Source organism: Mesoplodon mirus (genome assembly GCF_964341445.2).
Source record: "Mesoplodon mirus genome assembly, chromosome: 15".
Taxonomy (NCBI): Eukaryota; Metazoa; Chordata; class Mammalia; order Artiodactyla; family Ziphiidae; genus Mesoplodon; species Mesoplodon mirus.
This window is the reverse complement of record NC_138991.1, coordinates 21,432,991-21,439,289: the sequence shown is the minus strand read 5'-3', so window position 1 is coordinate 21,439,289 and position 6,299 is coordinate 21,432,991.

The following is a 6,299-nucleotide window of genomic DNA, read 5'->3' as shown; positions in this document are numbered from 1 at the left end:
AATGTGCATATGTGGCCAGCTCTGTATTGGGTCAGGAACGGGAGATGTGGATGCCCAGAGAAGGCGTTAAACCCCACCTGGGGAACAGCATGGTCAGGGAAGGCTTCCAGCAGGAGGTGACATCGGAGCTGGACTTTAAAGGATGTGTAGGAGTTCACTGGACAGGCAAATGATAACAGTAGGTGCAAAGACCTGGAGGAGCAGGAAAGTGCACCTTTTTAAAGAACAGGTAGGAGGGCAGGCATCCTGAAGTGAGGCTTGGGGAACCCATGCAGATCCCTGATGTTTAGGTCTCTGAGTACTTCAAGACCTGCTCTGACCCAGACAAGGGGCAGGAGGATGTTGTGGGTGTGCTGGAGACCGGGCCAATGACACTCAGCAGAGACAGGAAGCTGCAGGCCAGGCAGTTTCTTTGGAAATTTATAGAACACACCCCTGAGCTCCTGACACATGCACAGCTCAGGGCCAGGGTGGCTGCTTTTCTGAACTTGTATATCCCATTTGAGGCTTCAACAGGTGGTGGGATCCAGGATGTTTAGAGTTAGAACTTGCTGGTGACAGAGATGGACACTTACTGTCACTGAGACCCAAGATGGACTTGGCCTGGATCAGGCACCCTACAAACACCATTTCTAATTCTTGCTGCTGCATATTACAGAGGAGGCTGGGGAGGCAGATGAAGGTGCCCAGGGCTGCACAGTTGGTCAGAAGCAGAGTCGGGGCTGGACCCAGGAGTGTCTGACTCGAGCTTCTGCCAGGTGTGAACGGGGTCCTGAGTGAGATGAAGCAGAGCCCGGGACAGGATTGTGTGCAGGTGGTTTATTAGGGAATGTCTCCAGGAAACACCAGAGGCTGAGTGGGGAAGTGGGACAGGGCAAGGTAGGAGGTCAAGCAAAGGTGCATCAGCCAGGTAAGTGCCCTGCCGGGCAGATGGGGCAGAGAGCTAGAGTCTTTATGACCCTGTACGCAGGAGGCACACCCCAGGAGCGGGCAGGGGGCCTCAGTTCCCAGGTACTCCCAGCTCTCCCCCCACTCTGCCCGGCATAGGCGACGGGGCTTCTGGCAGCCCGAGGCAGACCAGGACAGAGACCCAGGAGCAGGCTGCGGAAATGAGCGCACACCAGAAGCTGGTGTGCAGGAAACAGGAAAGAGATCCAAGGATGTGGGCAGAGCCACGGCCCCAGTCCCTGGGCCAGCCCCTGTGGCCGCCTTGTCGTCTATAATATGCTCCTGCACTGTCTAAGCATCTGCACGTGTTGTGTGTGTTCAGTCAACCAATGGGCATCGAGTCCCTGTAACATACCCACCATGTGCTAGGCTCTGAAAATGGAGGTGACTGGAATAGCACCTCATGGTCCCTGCCTGGTGGAGGTTAGAGCCTGGCTGGGGACGCAGACACCAGACTGTCCCTGCAAATAGATGTGGGCTCTGAAGGGAGGGTGTGTGACTCTCTGAGAACAGAGGAATTTGACCTAAACTGAGGGTATCAGTGAGGGCTTTCTGGAGGAAGTGACATCTGAGGAGGATCTGGAGGAGGAAGGGGCACAATACAGGCAGTGGGAACCGTGCCTGGCACTTCCCAGATCAGGGCTTTTCCACCCAGGAGCTCCTGTGGGAGATGGGCCCTGCTCAGGACACTTGGACAAGCCAATTCCCTAGGCTGAGCCTCAGTTTCCTCATCTGTACAATGGTGCAGAGGAGGCTTGGATATCCAGCTCTGATCCTTGACTCAAAACATCCACTGGGAAGTGGGAACAGCAGCCTTCTCAGGACTCTCAGTGACCTCTCTCCCTGTGACCCTCAGCCTTCCTCCCTGTGCCCGCTAGGGTCAGAACGTGACCTCCGGACTTATCATTCTGACCACTGAGTTCCGCCACATATGACGCCTGGAGTTGTGAAACAACTGCTCAGTTCTCTGGAAGGCTGCCAGTTCAGACTGACTCTGCCCAGACCCCAGACAGCCGTTCTTACTGCCCAGGAAATGTCAGCCCCCAGGGGAGGCTGACCTGGGGTCATTTCTTTAAGGGGCCTTCCAGAAACAGCTCCATTACTGGAGAAAGCCTGGCCTCAGTGCTAGCAAACCTGGGTCCTGGACCCAGAGCCGACAACGGCCTGGAAGCCTGTGACTGTACAGTCGTCACATCTTATCCTTTTAGGGCTTTTAAACCTTCAATGTATGTTTCTTAATTTGACAAATATTTACTGCGTACCTACTATGTGCCAGGCACTGTTCTAGGCACTTGGAGAGATGGCAGTAAACAAAAACCAAGCAGAAAAACAAAAACAAAACCCTTGCCCTGGGACTTCCCTGGCAGTCCAGTGGTTAAGATTCCACGCTTCCACTGCAGGGGGCATGGGTTCGATCTCTGGTCGGGGAACTAGGATCCCACATACCTCGCTGCAGAGCCAAAACAAACAAACAAATAAAACCGTTGTCCTTGTGAAGCTCACATTCTGTTAAAGGAGCTGACAAAAGATGGACCACAATGTTGAGTGGTGACAAGTGCTTTGCAGAAAAATGCAAAAAGGATAGAAGCTACTAAATAAGACAAGGAGGTCAAGGAAGTATTACCTGAAGTGGCAAGATGTGAATAAAGTGAGAGAGAGAACTGTGTGGATATCTGGAGAAAGGATATCTCCTCCAAGCAGAGGAGAAGGCAAGTGCAAAGGTCCTGAGGCTGGAATGTACTTAGTGTATGAGGAAGGGCAAGAGGCAGTGTGGCTGGAGTCCAGTGATGGAGATAGAGAATGTTAAAACATCAGGGTTGCATCTGGGAGTTCACTTTGTCTGTGTGTGTGTGTGTGTGTGTGTGAGAGAGAGAGAGAGAGAGAGACAGAGACAGACAGAGACAGAGACAGAGATGCAGTCAGAGAAAGAGAAACCTAGAGACGCACAGTCTCCTGTCTTTCTTTCACCTCCCCCTCCTCCTCTTGGCATCTCAAGATTAAGAGGGGGGAAAAGACAGATGATTAAATTTTTTAAATGTGCAAGTAAAATAACACCTCAGTGAGCACATTATGCAAATCTATGCAATTAACATCACAAATGAGGTGATGCCACGGGGAGGGGCCAAGGAACTAATTTCTCTGGGAGCTCCAACTCCATTCTTGCCCCTCCCTGCAAGCCAGAAACTTCTCAGAGTGCAAGGGAGGAGGATGGGCAGCCGCTCACAGGACTGAGGCCTGCCGTGCACCGTGTGCTGGGCTCGCAGGCAAAGGGTCTTTACCCTCCTTTTTCCTCCATCCTCCCTGCACCTGTCAGGAGCAAGGACAGTTACTGCTCTACGTTGTAAACGAAAAAAGTGAGGTCTGCAGAGAAGGAGGAAATTAGAACCCAGGTCTCCTGGGGTAAAACTTAGAGCTTTTGGCTGAAAATTTTCCGTTTCATCCCTTGGGGAGGTTTGAGCTTCTGGGAGGGGCTGCAGTTTCCTCAGGCCTTTAAGAAAGGCAAATGTTCAGTAAAGGACCAGTTAGTAAATATTTCAGGGTTTTTGGTATTTTTTTTGAATGTTTGAATCTTATTTTATTTATTTTTTTGTACAGCAGGCTCTTATTTGTCATCCATTTTATACACATCAGTGTATACATGTCAATCCCAATCTCCCAACTCATCACACCACCACCCCGACCCCCCACCGCTTTCCCCCCTTGGTGACCATACGTTTGTTCTCTACATCCGTCTCAATTTCTGCCCTGCAAACCGGTTCATCTGTACCATTTTTCTAGGTTCCACATATATGCGTTAATATGCGATATTTGTTTTTCACTTTCTGACTTACTTCACTCTGTATGACAGTCTCTAGATTCATCCATGTCTCTACAAATGACCCAATTTCGTTCCTTTTTATGGCTGAGTAATATTCCATTGTAATATATGTACCACATCTTCTTTATCCATTTGCCTGTCAATGAGCATTTAGGTTGCTTCCATGACCTGGCTATTGTAAATAGTGCTGCAGTGAACACTGGGGTGCCTGTGTCTTTTTGAATTACGGTATTCTCTGGGTATATGCCCAGTAGTGGGATTGCTGGGTCATATGGTAATTCTGTTTTTAGTTTTTTAAGGAACCTTCATACTGTTCTCCATAGTGGCTGTATCAATTTACATTCCCACCAACAGTGCAAGAGGGTTCCCTTTTCTCCACACCCTCTCCAGCATTTGTTGTTTGTAGATTTTCTGATGATGGCCATTCTAACTGGTGTGAGGTGATACTTCATTGTAGCTTTGATTTGCATTTCTCTAATAATTAGTGATGTAGAGCAGCTTTTCATGTGTTTCTTGGCCATCTGTATGTATGTCCTCTTTGGAGAAATGTCTATTTAGGTCTTCTGCCCACTTTTGGATTGGGTTGTTTGTTTTTTACTATTGAGCTGCATGAGCTGTTTATATATTTTGGAGATTAATCCTTTGTCCATTGATTTGTTTGCAAATATTTTCTCCCATTCTGAGGGTTCTCTTTTCATCTTGTTTGTAGTTACCTTTGCTTTGAAAAAGCTTTTAAGTTTCATTAGGACCCATTTGTTTATTTTTGTTTTTATTTCCATTACTCTAGGAGGTGGATCAAAAAAGATCTTGCTATGATTTATGTCAAAGAGTGTTCTTCCTATGTTTTCCTCTAAGAGTTTTATAGTTCTGGTCCTACATTTAGGTCTCTAATCCATTTTGAGTTTATTTTTGTGTATGGTGTTAGGGAGTGCTCTAATTTCATTCTTTTACATGTAGCTGTTCAGTTTCCCCAGCACCACTTATTGAAGAGACTGTCTTTTCTCCATTGTATATCCTTTCCTCCTTGGTCATAGATTAGTTGACCATAGGTGCGTGGGTTTATCTCTGAGCTTTCTATCCTGTTCCATTGATCTATATTTCTGTTTTTGTGCCAGTACCATACTGTCTTGATGACTGTAGTTTTGTAGTATAGTCTGAAGTCAGGGAGTCTGATTCCTCCAGCTCCGTTTGTTCCCTCAAGACTGCTTTGGCTATTCAGGGTCTTTTGTGTCTCCATACAAATTGTAAGATTATTTGCTCTAGTTCTGTAAAAAATGACACTGGTAATTTGATGGGGATTGCATTGAATCTGTAGATTGCTTTGGGTAGTATAGTCGTTTTCACAATATTGATTCTTCCAATCTAAGAACATGGTATATCTCTCCATCTGTTGGTATCATCTTTAATTTCTTTCATCAATGTCTTATAGTTTTCTGCATACAGGTCATTTGTCTCCCTAGGCAGGTTTATTCCTAGGTATTTTATTCTTTTTGTTGCAGTGGTAAATGGGAGTGTTTCCTTAATTCCTCTTTCAGATTTTTCATCATTAGTGTATAGGAATGCAAGAGATTTCTGTGCATTAATTTTGTATCCTGCAAATTTACCAAATTCATTGATTAGCTATAGTAGTTTTCTGGTGGCATCTTTAGGATTCTCTATGTATAGTATCATGTCATATGCAGAGTGACAGTTTTACTTCTTCTTTTCCAATTTGTATTCCTTTTATTTCTGTTTCTTCTCTGATTGCCATGGTTAGGACTTCCAAAACTATGTTGAATAAGAGTGGCAAGAGTGGACATCCTTGTTTTGTTCCTGATCTTAGAGGAAATGCTTTCAGTTTTTCACCATTGAGAATGATGTTTGCTGTGGGTTTGTCATATATGGCCTTTATTATGTTGAGGTAGGGTCCCTCTATGCCCACTTTCTGGAGAGTTTTTATCAAAAATGGGTGTTGAATTTTGTCAAAAGCTTTTTCTGCATCTATTGAGATGACCATATGGTTTTTATTCTTCAATTTGTTAATATGGTATATCACATTGATTGATTTGCATATATATATATATATATATTTTTTTTTTTTTTTTTTTTTTGCGGTATGCGGGCCTCTCACTGTTGTGGCCTCTCCCGTTGCGGAGCACAGGCTCCGGATGCGCAGGCCCAGCGGCCATGGCTCGCGGGCCCAGCCGCTCCGCGGCATATGGGATCCTCCCAGACCGGGGCACGAACCCGTATCCCCTGCATCGGCAGGCGGACTCTCAACCACTGCGCCACCAGGGAGGCCCGATTTGCATATATTGAAGAATGCTTGCATCCTTGGGATAAATCCCACTTGATCATGGTGTATGATCCTTTTAATGTGTTGTTGGATTCTGTTTGTTAGTATTTTGTTGAGGACTTTTGCATCTCTATTCATCAGTGATATTGGTCTGTAATTTTGTTTTTTTTGTAGTATCTTTGTCTGGTTTTGGTATCAGGGTGATGGTGGCCTCATAGAATGAGTTTGGGAGTGTTCCTTCCTCTGCAATTTTTTGGA